General features: G+C 45.3%; 1 protein-coding gene across 3 annotated transcripts in view; it reads right to left on the reverse strand.

The window, feature by feature from the left end:
* NRP2 (neuropilin 2) overlaps positions 1-14,970 on the reverse strand; it is a 182,988-nt gene that overhangs the window by 128,899 nt on the left and 39,119 nt on the right. The gene's annotated exons all lie outside the window — the stretch shown is intronic.

Consider the following 14,970-nt stretch of genomic DNA (forward strand, 5'->3'; position numbering starts at 1 on the left):
GAGGTGTGGCGCAGCGGCCAGGTGGCCTGACTCCGGACCAAGGGGTTCACGGTTCGATCCCCAGCGCTGGCGGCAGGTTAGCCCAGCACCATGTGACTCTGGGCAATAGCTCGCTTAATCTTCCCGAGGGCCCCCAGCCCTGGGACACTTTTCTGGAGGTAGCTGTGTGCTTTACAAATTCTGTTATACCCTAGCCATCAGCCAGCAGGGAAAATGCCAATGTGGCAGAGTGCCCAGTCAGGCCTTGCCCCAGTCAGGCCTAGCCAGGCTATTAGGGTAACAGTTTCATTTTGCCAAAGAACACCCCACCTCTGCCTGTGTTTCAGAACCTCCTAGACTCCCCTGCTCTCCCTTCTTCCACCTCCCTTCCACAAATATTTCACCGTCTTCTCACAGCTCTCCATGCCCGCCTGTCATGGCTGACAATGGCGGTTTTGTGGTGGGCCCTCAAGTGGCCTGCTAACCACTACCGCCTGGGCAGCAGACTGCTCCAGGCACTGCTTTATAACAGGCCCCAGAGGGTGATCTCCGTTCAATAAACATTTCTGGCCATAAATGCTCTAGATATGATTTATTATGATGTTAGACGCTAAAAGAGGAAGCATTGTACAGAACCTCCAGACAGACACTTACAGCTTCTTGCTTTACGTTCACTTCGCTCTCTGCCATTCGTCCTTTCCCCCCTTGCATCCCAGCCTTTCCACCCTCTCAAAGCCTGTTAAAGATCTGATGCTGGACACACACCGTGTCTCATGCCAGCTTAAGCAGGGATGGCTCAGAAATTCGAGTTTACATAGCGCCGAATGGTCCTAAATCATGTGTGGCGCTTTTTTCCTGTCTTGCCTTTTTGCAAACAGCACTTTGCATTCTGGGACATCAGAATGCAAGAAAATAAGAAGTCTTAGAATGCAAAGCACAGGCGGCTCATCATGCAGGACTGAGGGAAAGCGTCACACGTGGCACTCCCGATGTGGTAAAACTGCACCCAGACGTCCACATACCAACTGATAACTGAGTGGCTAACATCAATGCAATAGAGATACTTTATTTTAATTATTTTTAAAAACGTGTCGCTTTCGCTGTGATTTCTGCACGTGTTTCCTACTCTTCGGCTGTTTCCAACAAGCATAGGGATGGGACGGAATTACCACATTATCTGAAATTCTGATCCGCCAGAAACTTCTGTTGTTGGCCAGATTTGATGTACAGTGTAAGAGCAAAGCCAGAGATGGAGACTGAGTAAATTGTGCAGCATCACAGCTGGTCGAGAAACGGACACTGTAGATGGTTGTGTCGGAAGATGTCTGTGCAGCGGCGGCTCCTCCGCAATGGCGGAGGAGCGTCGCCCCACTAGTTCAGAGCCAGCAGCTGAAAAATAAAACGATAGTAAGATATCATTTTATTTTTCAGCTGCTGGCTCTGAGCCAATGTGTGCAGGGAGGGGCGGGCTGGGTGATTGGAGGGGGGAGGAAGAGTGCTATGCGCACTTGTAAGTGCGCATGTCAGTTTGGACAGCCGTCTTAGGCCAGCCAAACTGACATGTGCACTTTGCTTTCTCCAACCTAGCTGTATTGTACAGCCGAGATGGAGAAACAGCACAGACTGACTGTGCCTTAGCGTGCGTCTTTTTAGCCTGCTCAGGCCTACCCCCACGCTGCTTTCATGCTTGAGAGCAGTGCGGGGATTGGATGCGGAGTCCACGATGCTGCCTCAGGGACTGCTGGGAGAAGCAGAGAAGCAGCGAGGCAAGAGGCGAGCGTCATCAGGAGGGAAGTTTTTAGTTTTTATTTATGAATCCTCTGCGCGCTCCCCTGCGCTCCCTCCCCTGCCCTTCCCCACACACTTTTAAATGTTATTGGTCGCTACTGTGTCTGTGTGTATACCGTCCACAAAAGCATGCTGCACGTGTATACTGTCTCATTGTATCCAGCAAATCCGACTAAGGCCCGGTACAAAAATGGCCGCTCGAGACAGGGTAATAATGTGAATGAGAGTGAGTCCACAAAGACTTTGATTCACATAAATGCACCAGGTAGCTGAAGTGAGTGCACACATCCCGATGACATCATAATGTTGCGCCCGTGTTGCACACTTGGCTCCTCAAAGGTCTGCTATTTGCTGCTTGAGAGACTGAGGAAATGGCAAAGATTGGAAACAAAAGACAGTAAACGGGATTTTAGAGGCAAGCACCGCCTCCCAGACCCCCAGAAGCCGGGCTAGTAAGGACAAGGCCAGGGGCACAAAGGGCAAGCAGGGGATGGAAGCTGCTCACCGTTGGTACTCCTTGTCCACGCCCATGTAGACCGCTGTTGTCGCTGTCCACGACATTGAACCTCACCCCAGCATTTCTTCCTCTGCATTCGCTGCAACGAGGCACAGTGGCGGGAGTCCCAAGAGCCTCCCCTCACAAGGGATGTGCAGGGAACGGTGCCAGAGGCACGCACAAAATCAAGTAAGTTAGTTGTGCACAACTAATGTAATACAACATGTCTCCTGGACATGCGAGCACCAAATGCTGAGCAGCGGGCAACATCTTACAGCGCGTTCTTTAATTCTCTACGCTGTGGCGAGGTCGCCTGGCGGCCATATTTGAAATTCCTAAAGAAGAATGATTATTTCAGCAGTTTATAGGGTGGGAATGGCACAGCATAATGTCTGCTGGTGTACGCAGTGCAGAAAACCTACGTAAACATGAAATGTATGAGAACACACAATGCATGTAAATGAGTGTAGACTAACATGTCTGCACACATCCATGCATTATGCACAGACACATATACCGAAACATGTGAAGGCACTTTAACATATGATACTATATACACACTTGCATATACATTAGAAACACAAATAACAGAAACGTGTGCAAACGCTCTCGTCAGACTGCACATGGACCTACAAAGCCATACTTATGTCAGGAATGATCGACAAAAATGCTGATAACATACTATCATAAGAAGTACCCGAAAACACGTAAACAAAGACAATTAGACAAAAATACGTACATTGCACAAACATGTATATATACCTACAGTGACATATATGAACAAATATATACAGGCATGATCTGTCACAAAATGCACAAATTAATTCTGTCATGTTTGGAAAAACTAACATATATACAAATAGGTACATAAAATACCTACAAGGTACAGAAATAGCTATTCACAACATGGGCACATATTTGTAGATGTTCACCAACACATATAAGATTGTGACAGCACATACAGGTGCATAGGGCTGCATGTCACACCTTCAAACACTATACGTTTTAAATTTAGCTCGATCAAAGGATCTATGGAAAAGATTTAAAACACATTCAGAGAGTTCCTCCTCTGACACATCATGGAGGAAGCATCGCCTTTAGAAACAGAGCCAGTCTCTGAGGATCTGAAATGCAAGGATCTCTCCTGGGACTGCATCTATAGGATGAAGAGCAGCAAAGGATGCACATTTACATATCGAATTATAGTGATCTACAAGGAATGACAAGGCAGCCTTGTTTAGACTTGAACATTGGCTTTTGGGGACTTGGTCTTCGAGGTGAAGTGTTATTTCCACAGCTCCCTCCTCCTTGGGAGTTCTAAAAGGGGGGGTGGGGGGGATTACAATCCTTAGACTCGGTGGGCGGGAAGAGCTGCTCCTGAGAGCTCTGCACCCGGAAAGGATAACTCGGTGGTATTGCTTCGGGCTCATTAGCATGTGTCTGAAGTCCCAGGTCAAAGTGCAGCAGTTTACACATGTGCTCCTGTGATTCATGGGAGAGTGGGATGAATCACAACTCTAATCAAAGCACAGCATGTTTGTGTGTTCACCCTGGATGATAGGCCATAGTGTGTTTGTAAAAGTATTTGAATGCAATAGCATCTCAGCAGGAAAAGCTGCACCTAGCAAACCAATGGTACCCAAGATCCCAACAGCTAGAGAGGTGATGTAGAAATGTTAGGAGGGTGCGTGTGCCGGAAGACATGTTACAACACTTTACTGTGGCACATACGATGATAATGTACAGCGTATGTGTCACAGTATATTCAATCAGAGGCACAGAGACAGCTGTCGGCTTGGAGATCAAATCCGACGCATGACTTTGCCGTTAAGAAGCAGACATGGACGTAGACGTGGGCACGCCAAAGACATAAAGCTGTACGAGTTTAATACATTTTGCTTCCTAGCTTCTCCAAAGGGAGTGCTGTAATCAAATGATAAGGAGTGGCAACTTGTATTAATTCATAAATGTAATATCTAAAGAAACAATATGTGCAATGACATCTCTGCATCCATGCAGGATACACCGGTAGTGCAGCTCCAGGCAAGTTCTCCAAAGGGGGTGGTTCTGCTCAAGTCGCAGGGGCGACACAGCACTCTTCTTTTAACTCTTTTATTGAAGATCTAGAAGAACCACAGATATCGACACCATCGCATTGTCAACAAAGGCCAATCCATCAGTGTCCATTCAGACTTGAGCGCAGACTTTGGGACATCCCATAACTTCAAGAAGGATCACAATTTAAGATATAGGGCGCGAAGACCCTTCTACAACACCTCTACCTATGCAAAAATAACACAGTTATAGCCTCGTACATATATCCTGGGACTTGCAAGATGCCCGTAAGTCGGCCTCTTTACAAAAGAGGGTTCCATTGCATTTCCAGTTGTACGTTGATTTAAATTAAAATATAGATCACCTACACCTTCTTGTAACAGCCTTGGGACTTCACAGCCCAATGTGAGATGCAGTTGAGTTGTTTTCAGGCTTTGAGACACATTAAACTTGCAAAAAGAACAATTGATGGACAGAATGCAGAACAATGTCATACATTCACCCCAGGACAGAGATCTGGGCCTAAATCCATTGTTTGTTTGCTCACCATGCCATTCCAGTTTGGACCCAGGCATATGCAAATCGGTCTTGACCCTGGGCCCAATGGGAACAGCTCAGCCCGAACTGCCAGGCCAGGTACTCCCTGGACTAGAGACAAGCATCCTAGGACTGGTTTCGGGCTTTCAGCCCTCATCAGCCAGGATAGCTTGACTCCAGTGGCATGGAGAGCACAGGACCCACGTCTGGGCATACCCATCCCATTCGGGGTGACAGTTGCAAAAAGAACAATTGATGGACAGAATGCAGAACAATGTCATACATTCACCCCAGGACAGAGATCTGGGCCTAAATCCATTGTTTGTTTGCTCACCATGCCATTCCAGTTTGGACCCAGGCATATGCAAATCGGTCTTGACCCTGGGCCCAATGGGAACAGCTCAGCCCGAACTGCCAGGCCAGGTACTCCCTGGACTAGAGACAAGCATCCTAGGACCGGTTTCGGGCTTTCAGCACTCATCAGCCAGGATAGCTTGACTCCAGTGGCATGGAGAGCACAGGACCCACGTCTGGGCATACCCATCCCATTCGGGGTGACAGTTGCAAAAAGAACAATTGATGGACAGAATGCAGAACAATGTCATACTTTCACCCAAGTACAGAGATCTGGGCCTAAATCCATCGTTTTTTTTGCTCACCATGCCATTCCAGTTTGGACCCAATCATTTGCAAATCAGTCTTGACCCTGCACCCAATGAATACAGTCCCAGAATGCTTGTTTCTGGTCCAGGGAGGACCTGACCTGGCAGTTTGGTCTGGACTGTTCCCATGGGGCACAGGGTCAAGACTGATTTGCATATGGCTGGGTCCAAACTGGGGTGGCGTAGTGGGCAAAAGAACGATGGATTTTACCCAGATCTTTTGACTGGGGGAGAATGTTTGAATTGTCAGAATTCCGTCCATCATTTGTTTGCTGTAACACTTTTCGCCCTAAGTGGGATGGGTATGCCCAGATGTGGGTCCCTTGCTCACTGTGCCACTGGATTCAAGCTAGCCCGGCTGAAGAAGGGTGACATACCCTGAAACCAGTCCCAGGATGCGTGTTTTCGATCCAGGGAGGACCTGGCCTGGCAGTTCGGTCCGGACTGTTCCCATGGGGCACAGGGTCAAGACTGATTTCATATGGCTGGGTCCAAACTGGGGTGGCGTAGTGGGCAAAAGAACGATGGATTTAACCCAGATCTTTTGACTGGGGGAGAATGTTTGCATTGTCAGCATTCCGTCCATCATTTGTTTGCAGTAACGCAATAAACTTGTCCAGCATTGGTTCACAACGCCCATGCCATGACAGAATTTCAGTATTACAGCTAATTTTGTAAAAGGTTTCCAATTAGATTCATTTTATGTAAATTTGACTGAAAATGTTTAATCTAAATTTGTCCTGAAAAGCTGGGATGTTCAGAAGGCTCTTCAAAGACCATTACACACTCCATACACAGATGCGGGACTGCCGGGACATGGAAGAAAGCAATTTGGATAGCTCTCTCCAGGGAGTTTTATAAAGAGAGTCGAGTCCCATCGATAAAGCGCGACAACACAATTCCAGTCGATCATCGATTCAAGATAGAATGACCTATCAGTGTCTACGCTTCCCCCATAGAGCATGACCTGGCAGAGTCTTTTCAGGGGTGCACAATATCAGAGTCTGCTGAGGTCCATTGTCCCCTTTTCTCCTTCGAGTGATGGATGATTTGAACAGCCCCGACCCTCCTCTTCAGAAGAAGCGTTCAATCCCTCTGGGCCTCTTCAGCACGCACCAAAGCCCCCCGACCCCCGTTTCAAACTCAGACAAAAGAGACTCTCTTCCCTTCTTGTTAGAAAAAACAGTCCTGTGTTCTGCACATAGAGCTGAACAATAGCAGCAGGAAGTTCTTCACAGTGGGGTTTCATTCTCATCTGCTCCAGGGAGTCATCACTTCCTCATCCTCTTTCTTGTTGCAATAAATTACTATTTTTGGCCGGTGCACAGAAACGAGTGACCAGGCAGGAAAATAAAGACCAGGCACATGAACCCACGAGTGTGTGAGGGAAATCCATCCACACCTCCAGATTAATCCGGGCCACATTTCCTCACATTTTTCCAAAGACGCGGGCGATTGAAAAAAATAACAATTTCAGAGTTGTTAAAGCACAAAACATCTGGATGTCTTCCCCAGAGAGAGCAGCTTCGTAGACAAATATGTAACAAGCCACGTTCTAACTACAAATGTCTCTCTAAAGCACGGAGAGGGACAAGGCATCATTTTCAGCGCTCATTAAAACCCACAACTCCGGGTTTCACACCTCAGTGGCACTAAACATGACCACATCCCCGATGGAAGGTCACACGCCAGTATACGCCCCCTGGAAGGAAAATATCGAACTTTTGTGTATATTCTGCTTGGACAGTTCATGGTAAAGATTGCGGGTGTTAGGGAGGGCTTACAAAAACTAAACAGCCTTTCCCCTATTCTAGGCGTTTATGCCCCGCCCCATCACCTCCACCTTCCTACTTCATCTTGTCCAGGGAGGAGACCCGGGAGAATCTGGCACACTAGCGACACCTGATGACCGATCTAAGCATTGCTGGTTCAGTGCTTCAGAGGAGAACTGCATTTTGAATAAAACAAAGAGGAAAAACAAGCATTGGCAAATCCAATTGGCCCGACTAAAACATTTAAACAGGCTTCCTGAGTGGAAAAAAGCTAAGCAAAAATTTTGATTGCTTTTCCGTATATGGTGTGCTTATAAACGCCTACTGAGGTGAATCAAAACAATTGTTTTTTTCCGTACGCGATGCTCATATTCGAGAAATAATTTAATGTGTGATGATTCAGCGTACATTTTAGATGTAAAATAATGTTTCAAGCACTGCTGTGCAATCATTCTATAGAAGGTAAAGTGATATACCAAACAGCTAACAGCATGGGACACAGAAATACTTTACCAGGAGGAACCAAAGCCCACTCAATATATATTTAAAAGCATTGATAACAATAAGTGTTGCATAGAGCAGCACTGTGAACCCAGACCTAACAAGCATTTACAATGCAATGGTCTCGGCATTGTTAAAGTTAGAGCTATTGGCATTGCTCATGACATTTTTTTATTATTCAGATGCAATAACATACAGCTTTCAAAAAGCACCAAGTTCAAGTTCAATAAACTTTATTCGGTTGTACAAATTGACAACCATAAAAGCATTTACACTACATTTAAAAAGGACACATTAATACATAAGGATAAAATACAGATATAAGATAAGCAGGTGAGGACAAATATACAACAAGCATTCAGAGTATTTTGTGGAGTCCATTATAAAAAAGAGGTAATAGCAATTCATATATTATTTTTATCCTTCCATACTATTTCTAAATTTTACTGCCAATTTTAAAAAACTACATAAAAACAAAGTATATTCACAACTTAAGAGCTGTAAAAAGTGCAGTGCAGGACGATATTGTATAAAGTTTAGTTTTTTCAAACAGGGTTTCAGATGTAGATTCCTCGGTACAGTATAAAAGGGACAAAAGAAGAGAAAGTGTGCCAGGTCTTGCGGAGACATATCGTCGCAGCCGCAAGCCGGCAACACTTGTCCACGATGAGATCCCCTGGGAACAGCCAGCAGAAAATGAAACAAATTAAACCTGAACCTGATCAGTAAGAAACGGTCATAGCTGGACAATTGCCAGGATAAATAGGGTTCCATGAGCAAGGTGCTTTTTACTAATGCATGATTACGAACACTTTCTTTTTTTAGCTCACGTGATTCCCTATCTTGAGTTCTTAGACCAATAAAAGCTTTCTGGACCGTTGTAACATCCTGTTTAGTGATCGATTCAGGGGATAAAAAGAATTCAGGGCGACCTAATTCGGCAAAGCACTTAAAAAGATACTTTAACCAGGGAACCTTCATCCTGTTGTCCCATGTGAGTGACTCTCTTAAAATAAGCTGGGTTAGTGGAATGTTATCATTTAACCAACAGTTCATCCAGCATAACAAGGGATTAACAGCAATCTTGTCACATACGAAGGAGACCCCCAGTTCCTCGTGCACGGAGAAGTTGGCCGTGCCCCTGGGAACCCTTAGTACTGATTTTAGGAAGTTATTTTCAGCGGTCTGTAAGGGATCCGGAGGAACATAACCCCAAATTTCACTTCCATAGCACGCTGTGGGGACACTTTTAGCTTGATAAAGTTGGAGCAAGGCGGCAACTGGACTATTACCCACTTTCTTAGAAAAGTCCATTATTGCCGCGTTTACCCTAGTGACTTCTCCCTTCTTTTTTTCAATCACGGGTCCCCAATTTAGTTGACTATCAAAGAGGACCCCGAGATAGGGAAATGTATGTGTAGTAGGAATACGTACACCATTTACATTTAGGCAGTTTACTTTTTTATTTCCCTGTCCGACCTTCATTATATATGATTTAGAGTTATTAATGCTTAACTCTCTTGAGGTCATGAAGGAATGGAAGGAGTCTAATAAGATTTGTAGACCGTTTGCTGTTCTTGATAGGAGAACTGCGTCATCCGCATATAAAAGGACTGGCAGCCCCCTACGGCCTATATACGGATAATCCGTATTAGTGCTTAAAAGATGCTCTTCCAGATCATTTATGTATAAGTTAAAAAGGAATGGGGCCAGGATGCAGCCTTGTCGGACACCACGATGCACCCCAAAGTCTTTGGTCACATTCAGGTCTTGGGTGAATCTGACATTTGCATTGGTGTCCGAGTGCATATCATCTAACAAAGCAACTAAGTTTGGATCCACACCCATTTTTAGCATGGCGTCCCAGAGCTTCCCCCGGCTCACACAATCGAAAGCCGAGGAAAGATCCATGAACGCCATATGGATCATTCCTCTTCGAGCCTTAGTATACTTCGCGATGATGAGGTATAAGTTTAAACATTGTGAAATTGTAGAATGGCCTGGCCTGAATCCATACTGGATTGAAGATATTATATTATTTTCTACTGACCATCTGACCAATCTGTTCAATATTACTCCTCCCACAACTTTAACCACGGAGTTTATTAAAGATATTGGTCGATAGCAGGTAGGGCTACTGCGGTCTCCTTTTTTAAAAATAGGCACAATAGTGGATACCCCCCAAGATTTTGGGCATCCACAAAGCACAGCAGCATTAAGTACAGCTGTAAGGACCGGTGCCCAGAGTGTTATGCAAGATTTAAAAAGATCAGGAGGGAGACCATCAGGTCCTGGGGCCTTATTGTTTGATAGGCCTTCTATGCCCTTTATTACCTCATCAGTTGTGAAGAGCAGGGATTTTTCGCTAGTTTCTTTTGGGCTGCATTGTACCTGGGAACCATTACCTTTAAAAATGGAACTGAAGTGGTTAATCCAAACTTCTTCTGGGATGTTGGTGCCTGTACTTGAAGTACTGGGATGATCGAACAAGGGCTTATTAATGATCTCCCAGAACTTAGAGCTATTTTTTAGTATCTCTGGATCTAACAGAGACTCCCAAACGCTTTTCTTAACAGCACGTTTGCGAGTAGCAAGAGACTTTTTGTACTCAGCCCGCAACGCTCTGATGGTTAAAGGATCTCTCTGATTTGTTTTTAATGCTTTCTTGAGCTCGCGACTGGCCTTCGAACAGTTGCTGTCAAACCATTTTGGATTATTAGATGAATTAGCTATCCTCTTAGCAGGTAACGTTAAAAGTGACTCCACCTTTTTAGCAATCTCATTAAAAGACGTCAGAATTTGTAATGGTGCTGAGGCAGTAGATGTACATGTTATCAAATCATGATGGCATACATTCTTGATAGAAGAATAAAATTGCTTACAGTCCACCATAGACCACTTTATGCGTCGCTTACCATTAATACATTTAGTGGTACCACGATTCTCTCGAGGGTTATGTTTTTCGAGTAAGTTCACACCCATAGTAATGCATAAAGGATTGTGATCGCTAAAAATGCTTGAAATAATCGAAAAATCCCCAATAAAATTAACAAATTCTGCCGATAATAAAATATGGTCAATATATGACCCTGTTGCATGACCTTTAAAAGTAGGGGTTGATAAAACAGTTTGTTCCTCAACTATTGACATAGCAGTGAAAAGGTTATATTCATTCATTAAGTCATTTAAACGTGAACCCCTTCGCGAGTGATCAAAGTGTACTCCTTCCAGATTGTTACAGCCCAAATGACCAACAGGACTCAGGCTAGGATTCCCACATAAATGAGTGTTGAAATCTCCCGCTATTATCTTAAGGCGTGGGAGGGAATCATCTTTAGCCCTTAGGAATTCACACAATGACTCCATGTTGCAATCGCCAGACTGACTCACTGCGTTATAAAAGTTGATCAGAGCAAAACTTGTACTGCCCCTCTTAAATTCGACAACCTGAATATTATTATTGCCAGAGTGATGTACAGTTGTAAGGCAAATTAATGATAAGTTAACAAAAATTGCCAAACCCCCCTTAGCTCTACCACTAGATGAAGGAACTGCCGAGGTTAAAAAACTCTCATAACCGTCAATGTGTATATTTTTTTTCCCCACTGCCCAGGTTTCTTGAAGGCATATAACGGGGTAATTTTTAACAAAGGATAACCAATCTGTATTGAACAATTTATCCTGCAGTCCAGCTATATTCCAGGATAATAGCCCCTCCTTAATTTTAATTGGTTCATGTTGTATTGTAGCCACATTTCCACATTCAAATTGAGTGATAGGTGTTAAGCCTGTACAACAGCGTACCCCATCTGTCCCGGGATTAGCCGAAGAACAAGCTTGTGGGCAGGCTGGGATAATATCAGTGGGTAAACCTGGTAAATCTATTTGATTCCAGCCAACCAAACCCCCATCCTTACTCCCTTGCGGTTCTAACCCTTGAGGAATATCTCCGAAGTCTATAACTCCTGGCAAACGGGCGGTGGGGAGGAAGTTAGAAGATGTATCAGGTAGTCATTCCACCCCATCCAGTCCCCCCTCATCTGAGAAGATGCCATATCTATTAGAGATGGGGATGTTATAGTGATTATTAAAATAAGTAGAATAGTATTGATCTGGAGGGGGTGGACGTATTGGGCGTTCCCTTCTATCCTGACTATACCCCCAGTTATTAGTTGGTACCTCAGAACGCCAGCCATTAGAAGTCGCTGGCCATATGGGCCTGGTGAAATTATGGGTAGGCTTAGGATAGGACATGCTCCGCTGTTTTTTGCCGAAAAATTCTAGTGTGAGAGGAATGATGGAGCCTCTTCTGCACTGCGGCGGCAAGATATTTAGCAGGATGTTTGGTAAAACTGCAGAATTGGCAAAATTTATAATGATGCAGTCACCCTTGAATTTTTTAGGGTTTTGACCTATCCATGGGACCCTTCTGGCTGACCTAATGTCACCAGCTAGCTGTTGTTTCCCCCACGGTGCCAGCTGCATGTTGCCTGATAGCCAGTGCAGGGCCTTACTTGTTACTGCCGGGGGGGATTCTGGTTGGTCTGCGGCTAGTGGGGGGACGTTAGCCAATACCAGTACTAATGGAGCCGCTTCCTCCAGAAACTGTACCGTAACTTCTTCTGTAAAAGTGCGTGCAGGTATTACAGGAGGAATTGGGGGTAAAGTATCTCCTGGCAGTAAATGAAATGTCGCTGTAGTTGAGGACTGTTCCTGTAAATTAGCATGTATAGTGTTTGAAGTAGAGCCTCCCTCAAGTGAAGGATAAAAAGCCTCTTTTACGGGTAAAGCTAGGCTGGTAACTGTGTCTGAAATATTAGACACAGCTTCTACTAACTTTTTTTGATCTGCACCTAGTTTCTTTATATCAGCAGTTAGCTTGTCCAGTTTGGACATAACTGGTTTAATTAAGATTTTAAGTTTAATGTCAATTAAGTCAGCTAATCTTGATAATAACTCCTCATCCACCTTATACTTCTCGAGTTCTTCTGCTTTCCCCCTGCCTTTGACCCTACTTCTTACGGGAGACACAACCCTCTTCTTCCCTAAAAGAACTCCACCACGAGTTTTTCTACAATTTCTGATGGCACGTGGCGCATGATCTAGGACTGGGGGATCAGCCTCATTATTTGGCTGCTCGCTCTCCTGCACAATTTGATCTTGATCTTGATCAGTGTCAACTACCTGACATTCCGAGTCATTAGCCCGAGCTATGTCTTGACCCTGTATTGTACGAGTGCTCAGGTTTGAAATGTCATGATCTAAGTTATCAGAGTCTAAAACTACTCCTCCCTCGACCAGAGGAGGTTTATCAGTCCAGGGTGAATCAGGTGAAGAGCTTAGGGGAGATAGGTTAGGGGACAGGCTGAGACCTAAGGATTCTCGCCTCTCGTTGTTAATCTTAGAGACTACTTGTATCATATAGTTTTCTATTGAGTTACCTCCCGCCGTTAGATTCTTTTTAGGCATTCTTCAGGAACTAGTAATAATATTCAAATAACAACAGTGTTATAATGGATGACGGTATATCCAGAAAATAAAAACAAGAATGAATAGTCTTACTGCGAGCCACGCAAAACGAGGACAATAGGGGCTGAGTAGCGTGTCCAGTCCAGTCTCAACCTGTCTCGGACTGTCTAAGACTGTCCGCTCTTTGTCCGGTCTTCGTCCAGGCTGCGTCCCGCGCTGCGGGAGTGAGAAGGTTTTTTGAATCCTCAGGAGGGCGGGGGGCGGGCCAGCAGGGAGAGCGGACCGGAAGCTCTCAATCGGTCTGGCAGGGACTTCTGGGAATTGAAGTCCCCGCACGCTCGCAGCCCTGCTGCAACAACAAGCCAGCTGCCGTTTTTCGTCCACAAAGGTCCTCTCACAATCCGAGTGCAGTCTCCTCAACGAGACGGGCGAAGGGGCGCCCGCGAAGCGGGTGCGCCGAGGAGTTGTCAGTGTCCAGGGACCAAATAAGTAGCAGGTGAGCCGGTGTTTCACAAAGAGACCAGGGTGACCATGAATTGCACTGCAGGAAAGCTTATTTGCCCCTAAGATTGTGTGCAATTTCATCATAAGGAACAGAGATGGCTAGCACGTACCCAACAGGGTCCCAAAACCTTCATTGGCTTCTCTCTCACAACACAGTGTCCCCTAACGCCGAATAAGCTGCCGTTTCTATAAAATGCCACCTTTTGGGGTTCAAAAATCATATCTTCGTTTTTAGCTGGTACTTCCTCACTGGCATGCTCAGCAAAGCATGAGATATTGTCTTCCAGGTCTGTCCACAATGTAAGAGAAGCTTCTGCCAACTGACTGCTCCTTCTTTCGAGATGAGACACTAAAGCTCTTTTAGCCTCTGCGCGCACAATTCACAATGGAACTCTTATGTGGCCCATGTCTTTCATACAAGACCTGAACAATAATACAGACCAATCTATGAATCCCTTTTTACTACACGAACATGCGGATAAATAAACAGTAAATGCAAGTACAATAGATTTATAGATACAGTCAAGCGTGACTCCTTTTAGTCACACGCCCCTGTGCTACGGGTACTCGAAAAGAGGTGAAATCAGCTGACCACAGGTTAATAGTCTAGATCGTACGGAGAAATAATGCGATCGTCCCTCCTTTGACCTCGGAGTACCTATACTACCCAATTCCAGAGGCTTTGATTTACCTCATAAATCATATCTCCCATCAGCTTCCTTCTTTGTTTAACCTCAGTACCACGAGCCCCCTAACTTGCCACCCGCCTCATCAGTAACCGTGGTCTCTTCTTTGCATCACCCAGACTCTCTCCGGCCACAAACTCTAAAGTCAGCCAGAACAGCCTTCCATCTTTCTATAGTCGACAAACTGAATACCATTAGGCAGACTAATAACACATCCAGGGAACTTATAGATGACACAAGTGTGGTATAAGACCTACTCAGAGCAACGACATGTCCTCTCCAAATACCCTCTCTAAGCCAAAGTACCTCTCCCTTCTTGTTCTGGCCTCCTGCTCCTCCCGGACCCGGATGCGCTCCTGCATCTCCTGCAAGGAAGGAAACCACTCGTGCTCCTCTTCTTGCAGTTCCTTGAGCTGAAGCGGGCTTGGCCATAGTACTTCAGGCCGCACCCCTGATACATCCCCATGATGTCCATACAATCGTGCTTTGAAGCGCAGACCCGTTCTCCAGGGGCACTCCGG

This window comes from Triturus cristatus, chromosome 3_2 (genome assembly GCF_964204655.1).
Source record: "Triturus cristatus chromosome 3_2, aTriCri1.1, whole genome shotgun sequence".
Taxonomy (NCBI): domain Eukaryota; kingdom Metazoa; phylum Chordata; class Amphibia; order Caudata; family Salamandridae; genus Triturus; species Triturus cristatus.